A 25,741-nucleotide genomic window follows, 5' to 3' on the forward strand; every position below is an offset into this window, starting at 1 on the left:
GCCTGCAAGAGAGAGGACCATTAATCAACTGGAGTGAGTTCAAACACTCATTTTTATCTTTTAAATAACATTATATATATTTTTATATATTTTTTTTTCCACTCATATTTCAAAAAATTATAAACAACAATTCTTAAACTACTCTACTAAACACCTCTTGAATTCTGAATATAAGCTTTACCTCGCAAACTGTGTAAGAGGCAGGAGAATCAAATTAGAAACCAATCTTCACCGACGCCTGCAACAGAGAGGACCATTAATCAGCCTGGAGTGAGTTCAAACACTCATTTTCACATTTTAAACAACATTACACATATTTTTATATACTTTTTTATCTATACATTATTTCAAAAAATTATAAACAACAATTTTCAAACTATCCTACCTTACACCCTCTTGAATTCTGAACATAATTTTCATAACAAAAGTTTCTAGCACTGAACCCCCAGAAAAAAAAAGTTTCTATTCTTATTTGTCTAAAATATAAGCTTTAACTCACAAACTGTGTAAAAGGCAGAAGAATCCAATGAGAAACCAATCTTCACCAACGCCTTATCAAAAAAAAAATCTTCACCAATGCCTGTTAACCACCACTCAAAAGTTGAGGGGACAAAAAAAAAAGAAAAAAGAAAAAAAGAGAAGATACCTAAGGTAATCACATGATTTCTCATCAACAGTATTGTCAGATAAGAGGAAACCTCATTTATTCATCCAAACATTCTTGACATTAATATATCTATAGAAAACTATCTAATACATGTCATTTGGAACAATTAGGAATAGAGTTAGTACTTGGAGTTAAAAGGACAAAAACATAAAAAAAAAAATTATGAAACTTCAGGCATTTAGTATTAATAAACCATCAACAAAAACAAATGCACACAAGCACTATGCACGTAACACAAACACTCAACATTAACCAATAAATTCCAAAATTACCAATAATCTCTTTAATTATTAAAAAAAAAAATCAGTAATTTTTTAAAAGAAACTGGTCACTAACGGACAAAAATAATATCACATCACATGAGCCAGCGCTGAAGCTATTATCTATCATACATTACAAGAGTAACAAGACTAGTCTCTATCAAACAGTACAAGAGAATCCTATCAAAAAAAAAAAAAAAAAACAGTACAAGAGTAACTAGTCAATACTCACATTTATTATCTATTAAAAAATTATTACTTTTTAGCCGTATTAGGAAGAGAAAGAGAAAAGTGGAGTCAGAAGCTCTCTTTCTCAGTTTTATTTTCGGAGAGTGTGGAACTCTCAATCTCATCTTCTACCTCATTGCCTCTCTTCCTATTTTCACAACTCATATCATCAAATCAATCAAGCACTAGTCTTTAGAGATTCATCCAAAAAAAGGGAGATTAGATATAAATACCAAATTTGGGTCGTAGTATTTAGTAAGTTAGGTTTTCTTTTTTCATTTTTTTTCCCTTTTATTATATTTGTGTCTTGCTGCGTGTTGTGAGATTTTTTCATTTTATAGAAATTAATTCCATCTCTTCCTATGCCTTCTGGGTCCGGCTCCTCTCCAGTTTAGCGTCTCATGTTTTCTCCTATTTTTAAACAGATGAATGACACGTGGCGTCTATAAAATCTAATGGTAAAAACAAGGCCACAAACACACCAAACCCCACTACACCGAATCTGAGAAGCTATCACAAACAGAGCTGCAAGATAGGGGGAAAGAATGGGCTGAGAAATTGCGGAAGAACAACAAAGGCTTCTTGTGTATTTTGTATGTATGAGCTAACTGCTAAATGCTAATTGCTAGTTGTGGTTTTGTGTGTGTTTAACTGGTTCGGATCTGCACTTTGTTGGTTCGTTCATCTCTTTTGTTTGTTTGTTCATCTCTCTTGCCATTCCTACAGTGGGTTTTTGTCATGGGTTTGGTTTGAGTTGAAATGAAATGGATTTTCTCCCTTTTGTTTCTTTATTTTTAGAATCAATAGAATTTTTTCTTTGTTTGTGCTTAGGGCTCTCTCTCTCTTGAGGCTCTGTTTATGCTTATGGATTCTCAGATCTGGTGATATTTCCGGCATGATTTCTGACGGGTCCTTATCATCCACTGCCAAATGCAGTGGGGTGTTGAGTATTTTTATTGCTGAGTAGTGTTGGCAAAATAGAAAAAGATGAGGTTGTGACGTGCCTTATATCTTTTAGGTGATGGGGCCTTATGTGAGCGTTTGGGCTCCGCGTTCGCTGCGTCTGCGTTTTTCCAGTTCGCGTTTTCTCTTTTTTTTTTTTTTTTTTTTTTGGCCCGCTTTTGTTGACTTTGGGAGACAAATTTCACTATTATGAACAGTAAATGTACTGTTCACGTACTGTGCTGTTACTGTTCACATATAAAAAAATATTAAAAATGGGTCCCACGGTACTATTTACACATTTAAAAATTATTTTGCTACAGTGTTTTCAGCAACAATTTTCAGTTTCAGCAACAATAAGCTGTATCCAAACGGACCCTATATCTTACCCAATTATAAAAAAATCATTTGATTTTTTCACCCCATTTTTTCACCAAAATGGAATAAAATGTATCTAAAGCTATGGCTACAGTAATCTGTCAGATATGACAGATTACTGTAGCAACCATCTTAAAAAAAAAAAAAAAAATTATTCCATTCTCTTTCTTCTAAAAACTTCTTCTCCTCCATTCTTTCCGTTTGTCTTTTTCTTGTCACTTTTTCTCTCTTTGCTCTTTCTTCTTCTCCTCTAGCTCAAGCTCTCTCAAAAAGAGAAAAAGAAAAAAGGGGTGGTGGTAAATGGTTTTGGGTCGTGGTTTGCTGTGCTGTGGTAGAGGTGGTGGATTTTGTGTCATGGGTCCGGTGTGCTGTGGTGGGTCATGATGGTAATGGTGGGTTTGCTCTCTCTCCAAGTCATGGTGGTAATGGTAGGTTTCTTATGGGTTTTTTCTCTTCTTCTTCTTCTGGTGGTGACGGTCTTGGTGGATTTTTTTTTTTTTGGGGTGGCTTGTGATTGTGATGGTGGTTGTTGTGGCCGGTGGTGTTGGTCTATTTTAATGGGTTTTTTGGTGGGTTGTTGATGAATGTGGTTGTTGTGTTTGGGGTGGTTTTTTTTTTTCTTTTCTCTTGTCCGGTAAGTTGTGGCTGCCACGGTGGTGGTAGTGGTGAAAGTGGTTATACCTCCTTTTCGTTTCGGTCTCATGGATCTGGTATTTTTGGTTTTGGTTTGTGTTTGATTTCTTCGTTGTCTGGGACTCTGGGTTTTGATCTTTATTTTGTTGAGATTCAGACCCGAAATCACCCGACGGTTTCGACCCGCTCAACCGATGACCCGTTGCACCGGGTTCGATCCGAACATTCGGTCGGCCGCGGGTCCATTTTCCGTTCACCGATTCCGTCGGGTCGGTTGCGGGTCAACACAAAACCCGACCCGACCCGTGGACAACCCTACTAATTGGAACTTGGAAGTTAGATATACGAATTGGGTACTCAGGTCCTCTCTTTTCATGTTGAATTTGATAGAATGGCATATGGTTGGACAAGAGCCTTAGTGCTGCTTTAGATTCTTTTGATAACCTTTTTTTGTCATTGTTGTATGGTATGTGATCTTTAGACCATTTCTCATCTTTATTATTTGCAAAAGAGAATTGGCGTTGTTGTGTCCTATAGAAGCCTTAAATTGCTTCAGATATAGTTTTATTCAGAAATAGTTTTCTTTTTTGATAAGTCATATTCAGATATAGTTTTCATATTCCTAAACTAAATAATACTTGTTTTAGTTATGATGCACACTGGCTGACATAATTGTGAATGCATGTGCTTGCTTTTGGGGTGTAGGGGTACTGAAGTTATGGGAAGGTTCATTGGATCACGTTAAAGCTTTTCAATGGATCTATTTTTCTCTTTCTTTTGGGGTGTAGGGGCCTGAAGTTATTGTTATTGACATTGTAATTTTGCATGCAGTCCCGCATAGCAGTGGACACTTTGCAGGTCTTTGCTCCTCTAGTGAAGCTTCTTGGGGTGTACCAAAATTAATTCACTTGTATAATCTTTTGTCACAACTGGTCAAGTAATATATATTTTTTTTAATTTTGTCTGTTGATGCTGTCTCATCTGAGATTTGTCTTCATAATGGTTTTATATGCCATTGTAGGCAACAGGGGGGCATACATCATCCTGGAATCTCCTAACTTTGATAATCAAAAGTTTCTCACCTTTGAAGCAGTTACTCCCAAGGTCATAGGTATGGAATATTACTCATTTGTATAAAATTTGTTAGAATTTTGGAACTATTGTAGACTATATATGTGGTATTTTGTTTTTGTTTTTGTTTTTTGTTTTTTTTGTTTTTGATGTATTAAGTTTATCATGTCAAGGATTTTGGAATTATCGTGTACTAGGTAATTTTCAAACAGTGAAAGTGTTGAATGCAGGTCCTGATAGTTTGACAAGACATGAAGATGAAATCAAGAAAGATTGCATCTCAATGTGCTGTGCAGGTAGCTACTCTACACTTCCTTTTTCCAAAAAAAAAATGTTCATACTTTATACAATAAGACATAGCGTTAGTGGGTTATTAGGACTCATAAAGTTACAGATTGTAATTATATTCTTGTTGTCAATCAATGGCCATGTGTCTCATTTAAACAAGTTGATTTCCCTTTATGTTTATATATGTAGTTTTCATATGCTCTTTTTAGTTTTTCTTTTTTCCCTTTATATATGATTAATTTTTGTTAATCCTTTGCTAGATCAATTTATTAGAACTTATATTAATTTTAAAAGTTTCCATCATGTTACAGAAGTTTTAGCTCAAACAATTTCAATGCAACATTACCCATGCTACTTGGAATGTTGACCTCCTTACAAAAACTATAAGGTTTTTTTTTATACATATTTGGTTGTATTATGTGGTTTTTGTGCATAATTGTGGTTTTTTTAAAAAAAAAAATCATATTTTGAGGGTCAAGTGACCCTTAAATAATATTATTTATCAAAGGCTGTATATGTAAATTTTTTAACCCTTAATAAATAAGGTTATTTAGGAGTCTCTAAACCTCAAAATAAGATAGACCACTTGTTTTGAGGGCCACAAAAGCCTTCAAAATTTCATTTTTGACAGTATAAATTTCGAAGGTGATTAAGGGTCAATTAGACTCTTAAAATATATATATTTTTTGAGGTTTTTTAATACCTTTTTCAAGGATTTTGATCCTTGAAAAAAGTTAGCTTTGTTGTAGTGTCTCTTTCCATGATCAATAGAACTCAAACTCTATCGAAAACAAATAATAAAAAAACCTTGAGAAGAAGGAAGGAAGGAAGGTAGCAATGAGAATGGATTTTCTTAGGATTAACATTTATTGAAAACTAACACATAAAAAAATCTTGAGAAAAAGAAGCAAGCAAGCAAGCAATAAGTCCAAATTTTCTTAAGATTAATGGTTACCCGAAGAAGCTAAGGAAGTTAGAGGCCTTTAAGGATGAATATTATGCTACTTGGGACGTGTCCGGATAGGTATAGTATGTTACTTACAATTTCTATTGCTCATTTATTTGTTATTTCAAACAGTCTTGGAATATGTGAAAGCTTTAAAACTATTTGAATTCGACTTCTTTAAATTTGATGAGAAGAATATTAACTCAATTGTCCAGTTTGGATACGTTGTAAGACAAGTTTTATGGAGAATGGTTAAGTTAGCTTTTGCCTACCATAGGAAGAACAAGTCTTTTGGAGATATGCTTTGCCAGATTAGGATGAAAGAAGATGGTCACGTTAAACAAGAAAAATACATTTTATCCATTTGAACTTCTTCGACGGTCAAGAAAAATACATTTTATCCATGTATTGAAAGACTTTCATGACCTTAAACAAGCTTGGAATGGATAATTAGGAGTGTATGGATAAAAATGTATTTTTCATAACCGTCGAACTTAATTGTCCAGTTTGGATATGTTGGAAGGTGAGTTTTGTGGAGAATAGCTAAGTTAGCCTTTGCCTACCATGGGGTGAATAGGTTTTTTGGAGATCTGCTTTGCTAGATTAGAATTAAAGAAGATGGTCATGTTACCCATTAATACCTTGAGCTAGATGAAGAATCTAATTTAGCTGGGCGAAAGACTGATATTATCCATTTTAGATGGATGATAGTCCAAGTGGTTAAGAAGAGGCCTCTTAAAATTGTTCTATTAAGGGGTTTTAAACTCTTTTTTTCTGAGCAATTCCTTCGTGAGGAGGGAGTTATAAAATACTACAAGTATTAGCTGCTTCATCTAAACTTCTTTGATGGTCATGAAAAATACATTTTATCCATGCACTAAAAGACTTTCATGACCTTAAACAAGCTTGGCATGGATAATCAAGTGTGTATGGAAAAAAATGTACTTTTCATAACAGTTGAACTCAATTGTCCAGTTTGGATATGTTGGAATGCGGGTTTTATGGAGAATAGCTATGCCTATCATGGGGAGAATAAGTCTTTTGGAGATCTGCTTTGCTAGATTAGTATCAAAGAAGATGATCACGTTTCCCATGAATACTTTGAGTTAGATGACTCTAATTTAGGCGGACGAAATACTAATATTATCCATTTTAGATGGATAATAGCCCAAGTGGTTAAGAAGAGACCTTCTAAAATTGTTCAATTAAAGGGTTTTAAAATCTTTTTCTTTGAGCTATTCATTCATGAAGAAGGAGTCAAGGAATACTACAAGTATTAACTGCTTCATTTGAACTTCGACGGTCATGAAAAATACATTTTATCCATGCACTGAAAGACTTTCATGACCTTAAACAAGCTTGGCATGGATAATCAAGAGTGTATGGATAGAAATGTATTTTTCATAGCCTCCGAAGAAGATCGAATGAAGCAGCTGATATCTATAGTATTCCTTAACTCCCTTCTCATGAAGGAATAGTTCAGAGAAAAAGAAATTAAAACCCTTTGACAGATTTGTTTTAGGATGACTCTTCTTAACTGCTTGGGCTGTCATTTATCTGAAATGGATAATATCAGTCTTTCGCCCGCCTAAATTAGAGTCTTCACCCAGCTCGGGGTATTCGTGGGTAACCTGACCATCTTTTTTGATCTTGATCCGACGAAGCAGATTTTAAGAGAACTTGTTCTCCCCATGGTAGGCCAATGTTAACTTAGCTATTCACTATAAAACTTGTTTTTCATCGTATCCAAATTGGATGAATGTGTCAATATTTTTCTCATCAAATTAAGAGAAATGAATTCAAATACCAAGAATGTTTGAATGACAATGAAAATGGTGAGAAAATCAAAAGCCATGACAAAATAACAAATAAATAAACAAGAGTGGCAAAGAGATGCAAATGGCCAAGTGTTTCATTTTGGATCAATGTTTGGAAAAATTTTTAAAGATATGGCGAGGTTTCTTTTTTCACACAACAAGAAGAATCATTTTTCAAGTGATATTATAGGACGGATGAGAATCCTTTCGGATCTTCATGTGCACCATCTTTTTTCTGAAGTGATGCAGCCCAAACATGGTAGGGAAGGGGGGATAACTGAAATCCTGCATTGTCGGAGACTTGTTGCAATGGTGATATAAAAATGTTTCCAAGATTATGAGGGAATATTGTCTAAGTCTTTTAGTCTTGGATTTTCTGAAATTTTTATACACTCAAAAGGGACAGAAGCATTACTACATGCTTCAATATCACCATCCCATATTCTACAATGATAAAGAAAAAACGCCAACACATTTCTTAAATACTTGGGAGTTGAGAAAACAAACAGTTTACGGATTTGAAACTTGGAAGTTAAGACTTTCAGATGAAACTCATGAAACAATGCTTGGGGGTGTTTATTTTTACCAACAAAACAACTTAGTATGATGGTCGTCCAATCAATCTGCCATTTTTTTTACGCAACTGTCATGAACATTTTGAGAAGAGTATGCCGGGTCATAAGCTCTCTGGCCCCATAATACCTTTATTTTTTAACATTTTGCAATTAAAAATATAGATTTACTCGCAAATAACATAATATAGTACATTTTATATTTCTATTAAATATATTCATATTATAATTAAATCATGAACAAGTAAAAAAATGTTTATTAAATAATAATTAAATAATATAATATAATAAACTTTATATATTTATTTATTTTTACGTCTTTTTGTTTTTCCATCGCGATATGCTAATTTTGAAATCTTTACTATTCTAACCAATTATGATTTTCACTTTATAGTATTAAACAAAGTGTTGTATTAACTTAAGAGCATACATTAGGAAATCATGGATTTATTGGGTAATGATTGACTGACTCAAATTTTATGGTGGGACCCTATTAGAGAGAGAGCATTAGAGCATCCACGGCAGTAGAGCTAAAAATTTAGCTTTTTAGCTCCACAAAAAGTTATTTTTATTTATTTTAGCTACACACATGCTGCAACAGTAGATCTATTTTAGTTTTTAACACAATAAAATAATATAAATATCAAAATAAAATAATATAACCGTTACAATAAAATAATATATCTCACTCCAAAAAAAATCCATAACACCAACCACAACCACCTCTACCATCAGCCATAACCACCACCACCAGCACCAGTCCACAGTAGAAAAAAAAAAAAAATCAAATCTCCAATCTTTTTCTCAACCCAAACCAAATAAAATCACCAATCACAGACAATATAAAAAATTACCAAGCATAACGTCGGCAAGCAAGCACTCCGATCGGCGGCGTGGGTCTGTGGCGGATGGCGGTGGGTCTGAAGCTAAAAGAGTTGATCGGCGGTTGGTTTGAGCTATCGGTGGCTTGGGACAGCGTTGAAACAGACGTTGACGATCGGTGGCGATGATCAGGTGGTGACGATTGGTGGCGACGATCGGGTCTAAGCTGAGCGGCAGCTTGGGAGGCGGATGGTGGATTGCGGTGACATTGACCATGGTCAGGTCGGCGGCGGTCAAAGTGAGCTTGAGACTTGAGCTTCAATGAATGGAGAGATTTAAGCTTCAGTGAATAGAGAGACTTGAGTGAATGAGGAGAGAGTGACTGAGACCGGAGTGAAAGAGAGAATGAAAAAAAAAAAAAAAAAAAAAGCAAGTTGTACCGATGAATAATTTTTTTTTTTTTTTAGCTTCAAGCTACAGTGCACATCTATCTATAGATGTGTACTGTAGCAGATCAGCTAAAAAATTTAGCTATTGCTTCATTGCAGCGTGGGGTTTTTTTGTGATTTGGCACATCTAAAATAGCAATATAGCTATTTAGTTCCACTACTGTAAGTGCTCTTACATGGGGGTTGATTATGGGTTAAAAGGGTTTTTTTTTTTTTTTTTGGCTGGGTGGTTAAAAGGGGTTCTAGGAGGGTGTTTGGTTACTAGTATTTTGATGTGCTATAGTGGGACGGGATTGGGTTAGACAGGTTTCGATTTGACATTGAAGAGAGGGAATTTGAAAGTTGAATATATTGAAAATACTAATGAAGTGAAATATTTAAAGATTACAATTGTTTGATAGGGCTTACTAGTAATATAAATAGGATTTAAAGTTAGGCTGTTTGGTAGAATAGTTTGACTAATGTTATTTGTATTTTCTTTAAATATGTATAAGTAAAAAAGTATGTGAAAATACGTATAATATTGTTTAAAAACTGAGAACATATTACTAAAATGCTCTACCAAACGGGCTTATGTCATTTTCCAGTTGTATCATTAAGTTTTCTACCTTCAATAGCTCCCATTGGATTGGATTATGGAGATTTTCGAGCTGAAGGCTTTGCTTTGTTTCTGTTCTTTTGTTACTTCAGTTTAACTTTCACAAGCCTGAAGGAAGCAAGAAATTAAATGGGCATGGGAGCTTTCATTTGCCACCCCTAATCACAACACTAGCATACTTTATATCAACGGTTTGGACTCTTTTCTTTAACAGACATGGAAAATGTCTTTGAGGTCTACCTCATTTTCTTTTTATATTTAATAAAATGGATCCTAAGAGTTTCAAAATCGTGCAAAACCAGGATAGGATCAATGGAATTGCAGAGTCCCAAACCAACCCACCTCCCTCACCACAAGCCTTGGATAACAAAGGAAACTAAAGGCAGGTGCTACAAAGAAAATTATTTGACATTGGAAGTCATTGACATATCCAGGCTTACAATTTAAAACCTAGATTTTTAGGAGCTGAATTCTCTTTGGTTTCTTCTCTCAAAGAGCTTAATCAGTCTATAAGACTAAGGGGTCATGAAAGGTCACAATGAACTAAAAGTAAACAGTCTAAAACAGGATATTTTGAAATTTCTATTATATTGCAGAAGACAAACTAGTTGAGTTACCCCGCCTTGATCGATTAAGCTTAATCGGTCTATAAGCCTTGGTATTTTGCTTTGCTGTTTCAAATGAATTGAATAAATTCCTGCAACATACAAGATCAGAAAATCATAGTAACATGATAATATTTGAAGACTATTATATGTGATTTAATTGTTACTATTACTTATTATTCAAGATTTGACAAGTCTAACTTCAGTTAAAGCGACATATCGAGTAGCATTTTAGGCAAAATTTGCTAAATAGTAGATTTTTAGAAAAAAATTTGGTACATAGCATGCGTTTGAAACTATTTTGTAAGTTGGATTGTTTTTGGAACTCGAGTTTGACAAACTCAAGTTCCAAGCACTATGCAGTATAGGGGTGTCCACGGGTCGAGTGGGTCGGGTTTGTGCCCAACCCGCAACCGACCCGTAAGAGATCGGGTGGGTAGATTCTCAATCCACAACCGACCCGTTAAAAGGGTCAATTTCCGGCGAGTGGCATCGGTTTCGGGTAAGGCCGAAACCTGAAGAAAAACACAGAAAAACGGCCACGAATAGGTGAGGATTTTGTCAAATCCGATGATTTTTTCCCCAAATCGTGCCAAGAATGGTCGAATCTAGTGTATTTATGCCAGATCTGATTGTTTTGGTAGCTGAAATTTGCCAAATCAAGCTGAAAGCTCATCGGAATCGCTGGAGAATTTGCTAGAATTTGATGTCTTCGGGTAGGTCGGGTTTCATGAGTTTTGAACGAAGGGACTTGAAACCAACCTGCCGACGTCAGGTTCTGGAGCTCGGGACCCACGGCCAATCGCCTGAGCAGTCGGATCAGGTGAACTCCGATCAGGTACAAGCAGGTTGGGCGGGTGGCCAGGTGGATTGGATAGCCCTAATGCAATAAACTCGAGTTCTAGCCCAAACTCAACTCGAGTTTCAAAAACAGTGTAACTTAATAAATAGTTTCAACGGTGTGCTACTTTCCTAAAATTTTTCTAAAATCGTGCTATTTGGCAAATTTTGCCTACGATTTTACATGGCTAGTGATATTTACAAATGACCAAGTTGACTGCAAAAATATACTAGTATTAAAATTACAGTTAAGTGATAAAATTCATCATTTTCTTACAGCTTCAGATTTTGAGAGATAGAAATAATTCAACCAAAATCTCCCATTCTTCTTTAGATCAAAGGATTCAAAGCTCTAAGCAACTGAATACTTCAATATTTAGATAATACCTAACCATTGGAATCAGCAACATGAAAGGCCTTTTTTTTTTTTTTTTTTTTTCTCCCTCGAGATAAACAAGTCATACCGGGAATTATTCTAACATAGTAAAGCATATTAAGATTGCATAACAGCAAAACATCCATAATGCAGGGAAAAAAAAAAAAAAAGGTGGAGCGCTCTCACTTAAAATCAGTAAGAATTAAACAGACTCAAAATGTGGTCACATATAAATTCTACAAGAATATGGAACATGATCCTCTTTGTGCTAATGGATTTCAGGTGGTGTCCCGAGTGTGTTAACACCTCAATAACTTGTTAGTGACATTTCCATATATAAATCTAGTATATATATCAAAGGGGAACATGATCTTCTTCATTTCATGGAGAAAATAGCATTTTTTTAGCTTTAGTGTTGAGTTAACAAATTTAAATCTCAAACTTCAAACCCAACTAACCAATATCACATATCAAGATCCACGCTTTTAATCAAACTATATTTAGAAGATCATTAATAATTAATAACAGGTGTTTTGCCTTTTATTTAAAAGTATCTATAGCTTTGAGGTTTAATGGAACCCATTACATATTTTAGCTTCAATGTTGAGTTAATTGAGCCATTTTAAAATCTTCAATTCTAAGTTCTCGTTTCATTAGTGGCAACCCCGAGCAATAAATCAAGTATCATATAAATGGTTGGTGGGTTAGTTGGTATTCCATAAAAAAGAAGTTATCATATAAATAAGTGGATACAGATGAAGTGGGTTGCAGTATGTGGATACGAGTATTAATTAATGAGTACTTGTGGAGCCTTTATTAATTGCCCTGTTCAGATGAAGCAGAGGGTAAAAAGTTAAAAGAAAGATGGAAAACAAAACTTTGAAAAGAGAGAAGGGAGAAAGTATAAGCATGGCAAGCAGAGAGTCGTTAAGTACAAAGATTCTATGCTGAGAAAGGAGAAGTAATAGATTTGTGTGAACCAATGCAGTGGTGTTCCAGCTAGGGAATTAATGAGAAAGAAACAAAACTATACGACTATGCAAGTTGTGCAGACTGAGAAGATCAGAGACTGAACAGGGAAGCAACCAGAGATGCTTCACAAACACGTTAAAGATGTGATGTGAGGAGCTGATGCAGATGAAACAGAACTTTTGTCAAATGCTTATTATATAGAAAACTGGGCCATTAATTTTAACATGTAAATGTAAATGCAAACAAAACTTTTTCTGCCAAATTCTTCAAGCGGTCACAGAACCACATGCAGAGCGATATGCTCCAAGGAACTAGACTCAACTCAAGCCAAATTCTTCAGCTGGCTGCATTGAGCAAAGTGGGAAAAATATCCAACATAAAGTTATCTCTGAATTAAGAGAAAGTCACAATGTAATGATTATGTGAAGCTGTAAATACGATGAAGATTAAGATTAAACTCAACTAGGTCGGGCCATAGGAACAACACTGTGGAAGTCAAAGAGCATTTAGCAGTTAACTCTTTTGTGTGTCTCAAATCTCAACAATAATAGTCCCAATATCACCATTTGATCATATATTCAAAGTTATACTTCGATGGAAAAAAAATTACAATTCCAAATGCAACATATGTAATTATGCAAAATATTGAAAATATTCAAAGTTGTCTTGGAGGGAGGAAAATTACAATTCCATTGCAATGTTATTAACTAATTATGTAAAATACTCCGTAGAACTTTCCCTCTATGCTAGCTAAAGTAATTCTATGACACCAATATAAATTAAGGTCTTTCAAATTCCATTAGGACCATAGTTTTTGAATTTTTAAGCGAATTTAAATTAAGTAAAGGAAGTTTTATAGTCATTGAGTCAAACCCATTGTCAACTCTCACTCAACGGAACAAGCAAATATGATCTTTAACAATAAAGTGATAGATAGAACTGCCATTAAATGACTTATTAATATATGAATAGTTCACTTCTAATAGATAAATAGTTCACCTCGGAATGGTATATACATCATGATTGAAGCATGTTACCAAATCCTTATAATTACAAAATTATAAGCAAAGTTGAAAAACAAGATATTATTTTTCATAATCATCTGTCTACACCTCTAAAGTCTATACAGGAGAAATTGTAACAATTTTTAAAAGTTGATTACATAAGAATTTCGTGTAAAATTTTGATTAAATTGTATATGTATTATATGTGAATAGAGAATTATACATAAATGAGATATATTTTAATTAATCTATATATGATTTATAAGAAAATGAAAGTTTTTTTTAGAAATGGATATGATAATATTTAGTATCAAATGAATAGTGGTTTTATTTTATTTTATTATTATTTTTTTTTATGAGTACTGCATTGAATTGTTTATAAATTAAATTTGTTCACCTTATTTTACTATGTGATAGAGCTTTGATCCATGTTTGGGGGCACCCTTGAATCATAATTGTCTTATGAGGCCCCTTTCTTTTCTTCTCTCATTTCTAATCTTGTCAAGACATGTTCTAATGCTTGGGCCTAATTTGCTGGGTTTTCTCGTGTATTCATTTTTAGTAAATCACAAATTATGAAAGAGCATATGGAGAAAACAGAGTTCACACTTAGATTATTGACCTGAAAGATGGAAAAAAAAAATTTCAAATTATGTTTTACATTGGTTCTTTAATATCACATTTGCATTGATTATGGGGTGACTAGCTTGAGACATTCTAAATTCCTTCTCATTGAAAATTGGAGTGCCAACACAAAGCTATTTGTTGAAGACAAATGTTACACTGGGTGGCCTTAGGTTCATGATACAAACTCAACCATATCATTCCTCATTTTTTCATTATCAAGACTTCCTATACTAATTGGTGGTAGTAAGATTACTGACTAGAAGAATAGGCCATAACCATATTAATGCAATTTTTACTGAGAATAGTGGTGGATTAGCTTTAATGTGGCATCAAGAATGCAACTTGGAGGTGCAAAGCTTCTCCTCCAACCATATTAATTAATGCAATTTTTACAGAGTAGATATGGATTCAAATGGAGATTAACTGGTGTTTCTGGTCAGCCTGAGACACATCAACGACAACATACTTGGGCTCTTTTAGATAATCTAAGTCAACAAATGGACCTTCCCTGCGTCTCGCTTGGTGACTTTATACTATCATCTTTAGAGAAGTATAGGATGAATGAGCAATTGTTTAACGAGATACAAGCATTCAGGGTGGTATTGGATCTTGGACTGGTACTACTTTTAATGTGGCAAAAGCGGGCAAGAGACCACTTACAGCTAGCATATATTTGGATCTTGTCCTAAAGACAATTGACAAAAACAAAATTAAATGCCCAAGGTACTTTGGGCATTTACTAACTTCATTGGGCTTCCCTGTCCCAATTACCTTATTCTCATTTTTGGGGTTCGTGAGCCTGCCATAAACCCCTCACTTTCTTTGTTTGCATTACTTTGGGTCTACGGTGACCCTTTCTCACTTTTCTACATCATATACTGCCCATGGGTATACTATTCGAGCAAGCAGAAGCTTACCTAGTGGAAACCATGTTTTACGACCAATGAGCTCCATCTAGGGAAAGCTCAATTTCAAAGCCACGAGGTACCTTTGTGCCTAAGTGGAAAGATGTCTAAAGTGACCCAAAACCCGATCTAAGGGAGTTACTGGCACGAAAGAAGAAAAGAAAAGAAGCGCTTGCCACAAAATCAGATAACACACCCCAATGCATCAGGGTCCGAGGCCTTGATAGCAGGATTGTGTATAAGTTATGAAGGTGCGTGGGGCCCACGAATGAGATGCAAGCGGGCCCCACCCAAGAATGGCAACACAGGAGTTTGACGTGTTGTGTCGCTCAAGAAAATTTGGGAAAAGGAGAAGAAAATGATGAGGAAGTTGTGGCAGAAAAAGATGCACAAGTTGTGGCAGAAGAAGAATTGGAAGAAGTTGACCTAGGGTCTAGTTCACAAAAACTAAGGCCTATCTCAATTAGTGCAAGTTTGACAGAAAAAGAAAAGTCAGAACTGATACTACTGTAGAAAGAGTTCAAAGACGTTTTCGCGTAGGACTACAGTGAAATGCCAGGATTAGACCTTGGGCTAGTGGCACATACATTAAATGTAGACCCAAAGGCTAAGCCAATGGCCCAATCTGCTAGGATATTTCACACAGAAATAGAATGGCAGATAGTCAAAGAAGTACAGAAATTGCTAGCCGTAGGATTCATCAAGCCTATTCAACATCCTCGCTGGCTATCCAACATGGTACCAGTAAAGAAGAAGAACGGCCAGATAAGATATTGTATAGATTTCAAAAATCTCAACAAAGTCTGTCCAAAGGACAAGTTCCCATTACCAAACATGGATTTACTAATAGATTCTGTGGCAGGAAGCGCCATGTTTTCGTTCATGGATGGGTTGAGTGGATACAATCAGATCAGGAAGGCACCAAAGGATGCGGAAAAAACTACTTTCAGAACATCTATAGGCAATTTGTACTACACTGTGATGCCCTTCAAGTTAAAAAATGCAGGCGCAACTTATCAACAAGCAGTGACGGCCATATTTCATGACATGATGCACCAAGAACTAGAGGACTATGTGGATGACATAGTGGTTAAATCAAAGAGGAGAGAAGAACACTTCTACGTGTTGAAAAGGGTATTCGAAAGATGCAAAACTTTTAAGTTAAGAATGAATCCCCTCAAGTGCGCATTTGGGGTGTCCTTTGGAAAATTCTTGGGTTTCCTAGTTCACAGCAGGGGGATAGATGTGGATCCGGCCAAAGCCACGACTATAGCAATTATGAGACCTCCGGTCATGGTAAAAGAATTAAAGAGTTTCTTAGGAAAACTCTCATATATCCGGAGATTCATCCCTGCGTTGGCATCAATCACTTCTGCTTTCACCAAGTTGCTTAAGAAGGGGCAAAGTTTTGAGTGGGGGGAAGCGCAGCAAATGGCCTTCAAGAGGCTACAGCAAATAATGATGAACCTCCCTACGGTGCAGGCCCCTACCACAAAAAACCATTGCTACTTTACCTGGCCACCAACTCGTATGTCATTGGTGCATTAATCGCCCAAGAAGATGGAGGTGGCATTAAGTAGCCAGTGTACTACATCAGCCGTGCCTTAAAAGACGTAGAAACTCGTTACCCAAGGGCGGAGAAGGCATGCTTGGCCATTGTGTATGCTTCACAGAGGTTGCGTTATTATTTCTTGACCTATGAAGTATGGCTGATGACCAAGTCCTATGCTATCAAAGCTTTGTTACAGCAACCAATCCTCTCTGACAGAATATCCCAGTGGTTGTTACAACTGTCACAGTACGACTTGAAGATGGGGACACCTAGGTCGGTGAAAAGCCAAGCTGTAGCGAATCTATTGGCACAGTTTCCAAGAGAAGAAGAATTCCCATTAGATGATGAAGTTTCAGGGGAAGTAGCTATGGCAGAAAAGGTCAGAGAACAATGGGTAATGAAATTTAATGGGTCTTCTACTACCCAATTTGGAGGGGTGGGAGTAGTTTTGTGCCATGAAGAAGACAAGGCAGTGGCGCTATCGTTCAAACTAGAATTTCCCTGTTCAAACAACACGACAGAATACGAAGCCTATCTAACAGGGTTGGCCGTGGCTCTTGAAATGGGATTCAAGCACTTAAAGGTGAAGGGTGATTCGAACCTAGTGGTTTGCCAAGCCAAAGGGATCTTCTCCTTAAAAGAGCCCAACCTAGCCCCATACAGAGCAATGGCCCAAAAGATGGAGGAAAAATTTTCAACCTTCGAAATAGAACATGCTCCAAAAAACGAAAACTGGTTTGCGGACGCATTAGCCGCACTGGGGTCGCAGGTAATTTTCAAAGGGGATAGCGCCAGGATAGAAGCCAGTAAAAGGGAAGAATCCATCATTGAGGTGTTGAAGGAAAGGTTCCGAGTGGAACAGTGCAAAGGGGATTGGCAGATCCACATAAGGGAAATCTTGATGAGGGGAGAAGGCGCCGCAAAATTAAAAATACTAAAAGACTACGCCTTGGTGAGAGAGGAGTTGTACCGCAGGATGCCAGGTGAGGTCTTGTCCAGATGCGTGAGGTAGGAGGAGGCCCAGAGAAAATTGAAAGAAGTACACGACAAGACTTGCGGGTCTTGTGGGGAGGTTAGCCTTTACCGCAGACTTCAAAGGGTAGGCTTCTATTGGTCAAATATGGGTAAAGATGCAGATCAAGTCCAAACCCAGTGTGGGACCTGCCAGCTTGCGGCAGACAGAAAGGAAAGTTACGCTGTATTCATCAGCGAAGACTAGAGAAGCCCTTTCATACAGTACCTAACAAAAGGCATCCTGCCACAAAAGCACAATAAAAGATACAAGTTTAAGAGGTTGACAACATGTTACTTTTTGCATAACATGGTCCTTTTCAAAAAAGGGTACGATGGGGACCCTTTGAGGTGCTTGGGCCCTGAAGAAGCAAAAGAAATGATAAGAGAAGTACATTCAGGAGAATGTGGGGAACACCAGGGGAAGAAAAAGCTTTACAAATGCTTGCTACAGATGGGCTACTACTGGCCTACCATGAAAAGAGATACGGCAGAATTTGTGAAAAAGTGCCACAGTTGTCAAGTACAAGCCAACTTGATTCATACTCATCCGTAGAATTTATATAGCATGGTCACCCCATAACCCTTCCACACTTGGGGGCTAGATTTAGTAGGACCAGTTAACCCACCATCATGTGGATACATATGGATATTAGTGGCTACAGAGTATTTTACTAAATGGGCAGAGGCAATACCACTCCGTAAGGCCACAGGAGGAGCAGTGGCAAATTTCATTAAACAAAAATATAATTGTAAGGTTTGGGGTGCCCCACCGGATCATTAGTGACAATGGCACACCATTTGTCAACAGTGATGTAAGGAAGATGCTAGAGTTCTACCAAGTCAAGCACCACCGGTCATTACCTTATTACCCTCAAGAGAATGGGCAAACAGAAGCAACAAACAAAACTCTCATAAAGATTATCAGTAAGATGAGCCAAAAGTATACGAGAGAATGGGCGACACACCTGCCAGACGCTCTTTGGGCTTATAGAAATTCACCAAAGTCAGCCATAGGCTTTTCACCTTTTTCCTTAGTCTACGAAACTGAGGTAGTAAGCCTAGCAGAAATAATGACTCCGTCCCTGAGAGTCATGTAGATGCAAGAAAAAGAAAAGGTGGGAGAAGTCTTTGCGGCAAAAATGTGCGAAGATCTAGAAGGACTTGATGAAAAGAGAGAAAAGGCCTAAGTACGCAGCTGCAGATACAGACAAAAGATGACTGAAACCTATAGCAGGATGACCAAGGAGAGAGTGTTCGCAGAATGACAACTTGTGTTAAAGGTGGCAGACTATGTCAGGAGAGGCATGGCAGGACTATCTAAGTTTGCACCGAAGTGGGAAGAACCCCTTGTGATAAGGGAAGCGCATCAAAGTGGATATTATCGTCTAACTCAAATGGATCCTATCAATGGGAAGTGGCTGAAACGTTATTATGCATAAGGAAAAGAGTTATGTGGGTGTCCCTTTCTTTTGTCTTGTTAAAAGCTCTTATGTTTCCTTTACTTTTTTTTTTTTTTTTTTTCCTTCAAGTGATTATGTCACAGGATAAAAATTGTAACGTGCTTTCATGAATATGTAATGAAAAAGTACGAAGTATTAGCACTCTATGTCATAGCAATAGTAAAAGTAGTAGCAAAGTGTAGCATCATAATTACAAACCCAAACTGTGGCAAACACACGCCAAATAGGTGCTATAGGAAACATATAAGTGTTCTGGACGAAGTAATAAAAGAAGGAAAGCAAAAAAGAAGAAGAAGGGAACTGCATCATCATCAACGGAGTCCAGAAATGAGAGTCTGATCTCCAAAACGACTAGGCCCACCAATGCTAGAAAGAAGGCGCTCGCGACGACCTTTTAAGTCTGCCACCTCCTTCTTTAGATTCTCGATTCGGGCATCAATAGCATTAATAGCTGGCTGAACTATCCTCAAAAAAGGCTCGGGCAACCTCATGGAGGTGATCTAGAACAAACCCCACAGCAAAACCCACACTGATAAGCTCCTGAATCACGGTTCTCCACTCCAGGATCCTTTCGGTAGAGACAGTGTCAACAAAACTGTGCTCAATGTCGTTTATCACACATCCCAACATCTTCAAGAAGTGCTCCCTAGTAGAACGGCCAAGACGGAATCCCTGCATAAAATCACCACAGCTGCTGTAGATCATTACCAAGTGGGAAACACAATTCTCGGGAACTCGGAAGCCATAAAAATCCACGTAAGAAGGCCCAGAAGCCTAGAAGTCTACAGGGCTAAGGTCATTAACCTCGGGCTGATCAAAGCGGGCAAAGAAGGCTGCAGCTTCATTTGCAGGGTCTGGGATGGTGGCAAAACTGCTGCCTACCTCAAATTGGGAAGAGGCAGTGGGAAGTTGACCTACTAAGAAAAACTCAAGGCAAAATGAGAAGCCATGATTTGGGAAGAAAAGACTCACAAAGAAAAATGAAGAAGAAGATAAAGGGGAAAGGAAACTTAACGGGGCCAACAGGAATGGGGGCTGCAGGTACAATAGAAACAAGCACTGTGGGTACAGTAGAAACAGGTGCAGAAGGTGCGGCAGGAATGGGCGCTACAGGTATGGGCGCTACAGGTATGGCAGGAGTAGGCATCCCTACGTCTGTTGCAACTCCTAGCCCCCTCAAAAGTCTCTACAAACAGGGAGATATGCATACAGATGAAAGGGAGCAACGGGCAACGCAAATACATATAAGAAGAAAGCAAAAGAAAAAAAAGAGGGGTGAACTTAGCAGAAAAGAAAAGAAGACACATACCTATAAAATTAGGCTCGGCTGGAGCACTCTTCTCTTCGTCAAAATCAGAAATCCTCTTCTTCAGGATAGGCGCATCATCAGGATCCTCAAGAATGTCATCGGACCCCTCAGAGGATAAATCTGTGTTGGGACCACGTGTAGCGAAATTGGAAATGGTGGAAAGAGTAACAACCAAAGAAGAACCGTCCTTAGCAGCCTGGGAGAGAGCCGCAAAGGGGTCACTAGTGGAAATAACAAGTGGCAGAATAGAGGAAGTAGTCTTGGTCTGAATGGTAGCAGGAGAAATGTCTCTCTCTAGAGGAGCAGGTGTCTCGATGGAAAGAGGTGTAATCTCACCAACTCCCTCAAGAACCTTATACGCAATGGTAGGAGAGGTAGGTGTTGCAAATGCCACATCAGCCTTATAAAAAAAGCCCTCCATGGGTACACCCATGGAGGTAGAGATCTCCTCGACAGAAGGATGGTATACGGAGAGAGGTTCGGGCTCCTCCTAAAAAAAAAAGGAATATAAATACAGATGTGAAGACCAAAGGAACCATTAACTACATGAGGCAGACAAAAGACATGTGGCAGAGGAAGCACGTGCGAAGAAAATAAAAGGAAGAGAAGAAAAGAGACGTACCTCAGACTCGGGCTTATCAAGTAGAATGAGACGGGTGACTGACAAGTTCTCCTTGTGCTTAGACTAAAAAAAAATGGGGGGAAGTTAGCAAGGTTAACCGCAAGAAAGTTAAAAGGTATTTCTAAAAAGATAACTTATCATTCGCTCAGCAGCAAGCACGTGATGAGGAGTTGTCTTCCTTTTGCTGCCTCGGGTTCTGCTGGCAATAGGAGCGCCTGTAGGTGGCAGTGGAGTAGCAGGCTTGGATTTACTAGCAGATTTAAGCTTGGCAGAAGTTTTCTTACTTAGTGCAAAAATGTTTGTCACTTTAACCTTTTTCTCCCAACCGGGAGGATAATCGCCAACATGCTAATACCATCCTTCTTTCTCTTCATCCCATTCGAAGATGGCTGACCGGTTCTGTTTTCTGGCATAAGCCAAAACAGGCTTGGAAGGTAGGAGCAAGCGAGGGTTAACCGAAATGACCATACTGAGCCCATCAGAGGGAATAAGAGAGAAACCGCAGCTACCCACTAGCTCTTTCTTGAATGAAATCATCACCGCTTGCTAATAACCATGCATGGGAGGAGTGCAGAGGCCCTCTCTCAGTGAACTAGGAACTGTAACTGCACTGAAACCCTGCCCCCAAAATTCAAAGTCAGTATGCCGCAAAAAGGGACGAACCGAAGTAGGAGAATCCATAAGGATGGAAATATCATTGGGAATATCCTGATCTAACCTAAACTATCTTCTTACTTGGTTAGCAGGATAATGAACGAACCTGATGCCTTCATCGGCTAAGTAAGGTAACCATCCGGCATTAGTGGCCGCCAAATAAGTGATCCTCGTCTCATCAAAACCAACCAAGGGAGTAGTAGTCCCAACAATATCGACAAACAAACCTTTGTGGCAGAATCTATGCATGTATAATTTACACCCAAATTTTTATAAGCCCTCCAAGAAAAACCAACACCTTTAGCAAAAGACTCAACAACAGAATAACCAATAGGCTTCAAGCCAGACCAGTGGAAAGCCAGTGGAAAATCAGACTAAAATCTGCCGTAGAAATCAGTAATTACCCTTGAACATGAGTGGTACTTATATCTAGCAAAGTGAGCAGGTCTACACTTTGCCAAATATTGGGAACAATGCTCGAATAACAATTGCTGCAGAATAGTATAGTGGACGGAGGAGGTAACTATATGATAGGATCCCATCTGACTCTCGTCACTTTGCAGGATGTCCAACTGGACATATAGATGCCCCAAGAACATGGGGGCCAATGGCAGGCTCACCCCAGCAGATATTTTGATGGCTAAAAGAAAGTATAAGGGCTTTATGGCAAAGTGGGGGTGGGACCCAAAAACAAGTTTACAAAGCCAAAACGCAACAAAAGCCGCGCGGCAGGCAGCTACAGAGAACTTGGAAGAAGAACTAACCCAGTATGACAGTTTGGCATTCCCGGCCATCCTCTTCTTCAATTCGGCCTCAATAGCCTCTTCTTTCGGAGAAAATTCTAGAGTGGCAGGATCGGCATTACCATGGATAGGCAAGAGTAACTGATTCGCCACGTCTTCAAGGGTAACGGTGAGTTCATCGCAGGAGAAAAAGAAGGTGTGGGTGGTGGTACACCACCGTTGGACCAAGTGGCGAAGGTTGTAGAGATCCCGAAGGTTGGACAGGCAGCGAGATGAAACAATGGCTTTCAGGACACCAGTTCGTTGCAACAACCCAATGAAACCCACATCAGATAACTCATTATCTACCCATTCTCTTCAACCTAAGACAGTACCTGACCCAAATTCGAAATGGATGGGCATGGGAAGTGAGATGCCTTGGTGAATGGCTAGATTAGGGATTGAGGAGGCTAACGAAGCCTAAGAGACATCGGGGTTTCGTCGGCAAAGGGCGAGCCACACGCAACCTAGCGACGGCGACGCAAAGTCACTAGGAATCTTTGGGAAGCGTGGGTGGACTTCGTACCATGGATCATTCAGAGGGGCGCATTCACTATAGGGGTCACGCTGTGTCTCTTCCCCAACGGAGTGCTCTAACTCAAAGTACTCTGCCTCCTCACCTACGTCAGGTATGGTGAGAGGGTCGGAAGCGACATCTTTCCCTTTACGGCGGGAAGAGCCTTGACTTTGCACCAGTGTCATAGTGAGAGGGCTTGACCGGAGTAGATGGGTATGAGTGTTGGAAAAGGAAAAGAAAGTGAAGAAAGGGAGACGGAGAGAATGTGTTCTTGGAAAAGAAGAAGTTTGTGTTTTGAAGAGCAGATGGACTCCTCTTTAAATACCCAGGTCATTAATAACAGCACGAAGGAAGGCGACGGGTCAGCCATCAGAATGGGATGAAATTAATGAAACGGCGGCTATGCTTAAAAAAAAAAACTGCCAAACTGGGAAATTAGAAGAGACAACCCTGTCCACGGCGGGAAAAGAAAAGAAAAGAAATATATATATATATATATATATATATATATATATATATATATATATATATATATATATATGAGGAGGGGTCCACTACTTAAAAAGGCATGCGAAAGAAAAAAAAGAATAGAGGAAGAGAGGACAGAAACGTCTTTTATTCACATATGAACTGCATGAACACTTCATATGTTTAGGGGGCTAAATGTTGAGGGTCATTTGTGAGAATCCAAGTAGAAAGAAGAAAAGCCCAACAACAAGGGCAGCAAAGAATTGGCAAGCAAATAGCAAAACCATTAGGCCCAAGCAGCAGGAATAATGGACCACAGGCCCATGAAATAAACAAATGGGCCTTGAAGAGGCAAGTGGGTTTAAAGAAGTTTGGAAATAGAGAAACAGCATACCCATGGGCAATATATGATGTAGAAAAGTGAGAAAGGGCAGTCGCAGGCCCAAAGTAATGCAAACAAAGAAAGTAAGGGGTTTATGGCAAGTCCATGAACCCTAAGGATGAAAATAATGTAATTGGGCCAGGGAAGTCCAATGAAGTTAATAAAAACCCATGGGAATACAGAGTTAATAAAAGGGCCAAGGAAGCCCAAAAAAAGTAAGTGGGCTAAGGATGTCCAAGAGAAAGACAAAAAGGACATAGGAGCCCTTAAATAGGAAAAGTAATGGTCATACCAAACCACTGGGGGAAAGAGTAAACGGTTGGCCTAAAGAGGCCTAGCAGGATTGAGTCATTACAGCAGGAATAATAGAATAATATAGCAGGAAATGCGGAAAATCAAGAAGTGGGCCAAAGAAATATAAGGCCCATCATCAAATAAGGCCCAGCTCCTAAGAGGAGCGAGAAATTGAAAAGCAGCCCACATAAAAGGTCAAAGAAAATGGACGGCAGGCTATGCAGGTAAGCCTCCAGACCACGGCAGACGAATGAGCAGCATGCAGATTTTGCGCACATATGGAAGGAAGGCATGCGCAAGGCCCAAGCACCACCAGCCTATACCTAGCCAATACAGGGAATGGTAAGGTTGGAGGTCAAAGATTCAGAGGGCATGGTTTGGTGGTGGGGAGAGGGGAAAAATCTATTTTTGAGGTTCCGGCTTAGGCTCTTTCGGGGAAGTGTCCTGCTGGGATAACTTACTACCCAAAAGAAGCAAACTGAGTTGGAACCACTAGGTGCATGCCATGAGGGATAGGAAGAGAGAAAGAACCCAGACCGTAGCAGGAAAGGGTGCCACGGTAGACAAACAAACAAAATACCTTTCTTTGTCTGGTGATGAGGGGGTGGCACACAGACAGATCAGTGGTGGTCGGCTAGTACACCCAGACCAGACAAAGGAGGTTAAGGGTTAAAACAGTAAAATTCGGTCACAGCAGGCACTATAAAAAGAGGATCTTGCTGTGAATAAAAAAACAGAGCAACAACGGGAATCATAACTAAGAAATAGGAATTTGAAAAAGAGACACCAAGAAATAGAAAAGAAACGAATAGGAGGGAAAGAAAGAAAACAACCAGAAAGAAAATAAAGTGAGAATTAGAACGGTAGGCATGCATCGGTAGATGGATTCCCTCTCTTCCTCGTGAAATCCTACTCTCTGTTAAAACCAAAAAGGGCCTCTGTGCATAAACCATTCAGGTTCGTTTCTCTCAGGGCAGTTAATCTCCATGGTAAGACTTTTCCTGAAAGATTAATCGCGTTGAGAAGGAATGTTCTTTCCTCTCTAGTTTTGCTCTTGCAGACCAGATTTTAATTGATTTCTTCATCTTCCGATTAACCCATACATATTACTATTTGTCCCCCTTTTGTTCTATTCTTTTCCTTCTGTAAAAGTGATCATTATTACTGTAATTGTGTTTGAGGATTATTTGGTCATTTCCTACTGAGTAGTCAGATATTTTATTTATTTTATTATTATTATATCTGTCTGCCACAACTTGTTTGAAACAGTTTTGCCTGCTGCAAGCACGTTCCTGACAAACTTGGCTTAGTTTGCGCACAAGCCGGACCAAGTTGAGTTACAGTTGGACCAGTATTAACTCTTTTATCCAGAAAACTTAGGCCTAGTGCAGCAGGAAGCAGCCCAACACCACTAGCACAGCCCACCACTTTACAATATGTGTTCTAGTGTAACTTTGGCAACGTCTTGTTCGACTGTTTTTTTTTTCGTAAAAAAGTGTTTGGAGAGGTATAGGTTGCTCCATCCACTTCCACTGTTAACCTAAACCTTAGTGCATTCGATGGTCCCTCACTCATAGTTCGATATATTGGTTGCGGAATAGTTGAGCTTTGTTTGTAGACCAGTAGAAGGATCTTGTACATCGCCGAGGGGTCTTGAAGGCCAAAACAAATTCCATCCACACAAGTT

General features: G+C 38.4%; 1 protein-coding gene and 1 long non-coding RNA gene across 2 annotated transcripts in view; one reads left to right on the top strand and one right to left on the bottom strand.

Annotated features, from left to right (window-relative positions):
• The window catches only part of LOC126705772 (uncharacterized), a 51,930-nt gene that overhangs the window by 8,046 nt on the left and 18,143 nt on the right, over positions 1-25,741 (bottom strand). The window lies entirely within an intron of this gene.
• On the top strand, positions 1,210-4,678 carry LOC126705773 (uncharacterized). Its single transcript, XR_007648426.1, has 5 exons — positions 1,210-1,410; positions 1,581-1,748; positions 3,940-4,018; positions 4,130-4,219; positions 4,410-4,678. It is a non-coding gene; the product is annotated as an uncharacterized LOC126705773 (long non-coding RNA).

This window comes from Quercus robur, chromosome 11, assembly GCF_932294415.1.
Source record: "Quercus robur chromosome 11, dhQueRobu3.1, whole genome shotgun sequence".
Taxonomy (NCBI): domain Eukaryota; kingdom Viridiplantae; phylum Streptophyta; class Magnoliopsida; order Fagales; family Fagaceae; genus Quercus; species Quercus robur.